The 1,242-nt window shown below is 40.4% G+C and overlaps 1 non-coding gene across 1 annotated transcript; it reads left to right on the top strand.

The window, feature by feature from the left end:
- The first annotated feature begins 946 nt into the window (after positions 1–946).
- LOC115032558 lies at positions 947–1,053 on the top strand. The gene has a single exon (XR_003838203.1). It is a non-coding gene; the product is annotated as a U6 spliceosomal RNA (small nuclear RNA).
- The last annotated feature ends 189 nt before the right edge of the window (positions 1,054–1,242 follow it).

Genomic DNA, 1,242 nt, shown 5'->3' on the forward strand with positions numbered 1-1,242 from the left:
AAAGAATAAATTTATGAAATTCCTAGGCTAATGGTTTGACCTGGAGGGCATCGTCCTGAGTGGGGTAACACAATCGCAAAAGGACTCACACAATATGTACTCACTGATAAGTGGATATTAGCCCAGAAACTTAGAATACCCAAGATATAAGATATAATTGCTAAACACATGAAACTCAAGAAGAAAGAAGACCAAAGTGTGTACACTTTGCCCCTTCTTAGAATGGGAACAAAACACCCATGGAATGCGTTACAGAGACACATTTTGTAGCTGAGATGAAAGGATGGACCATCTAGAGACTGCCATATCCAGGGATCTATCCCATAATCAGCCTCCAAATGCTGATACCATTGCATACATTAGCAAGATTTTGCTCAAAGGACCCAGATATAGCTGTCCCTTGTGAGACTATGCCGGGGCCTAGCAAAAACAGAAGTGGATGTCCACAGTCAGGTATTAGATGGATCATAGAGCCACCAATGGAGGAGCTAGAGAACGTAACCAAGGAGTTAAAGAGATCGGCAACACTATAGGTGGAACAACAATATGAACTANCCAGTACTCCCAGGAGCTTGTTTTTCTAGCTGCATATGAATCAGAATATGTCCTAGTCGGCCATCACTGGAAAGAGAGGCCCATTGGTCATACAAACTTTATCTGCCTCAATACAGGGGAATGCAAGGGCCAAGAAGTGGGAGTGGGTGGGTGGGGGAGTGGGTGGGGGACTTTTGTGATAGCATTGGAAATGTAAATGAAATAAATACGTAATAAAAAATTAAAAGAAAAAAAAAGAAAATTCAGGACAAAAAAAAAAAAGAGAGAGAGAGAGAGATAATATGGTACCTACACAGACTTGGATACAGATCTGCTAAATAGAAGACTGCAACCTGTCAGTTGCAGCAACGTGGATGAATGTGAAGATGTCTTTGTTAAATAAGATAAATGAGTGCTCACTTCGGCAGCACATATACTAAAATTGGAATGATACAGAGAAGATTAGCATTGCCCCTGCGCAAGGATGACACACAAATTCGTGAAGCATTCCATATTTTTGGCTACTATACCCAGACAAAGTCTCAATTACCTTAGATGGAGAAACCAAAGTATTCCATGACAAAAGCAAATTCACACATTGTCTTTCCATGAATCCAGCCCTTCATAGGATAATAACAGAAAAAAACCAATACAAGGTTGGATACCTCTTCCTAGAAAAAGCAAGAAGGTAATCCCTCAACAAACCTA

This window comes from Mus caroli, chromosome 1, assembly GCF_900094665.2.
Source record: "Mus caroli chromosome 1, CAROLI_EIJ_v1.1, whole genome shotgun sequence".
In the NCBI taxonomy this organism is placed as follows: domain Eukaryota; kingdom Metazoa; phylum Chordata; class Mammalia; order Rodentia; family Muridae; genus Mus; species Mus caroli.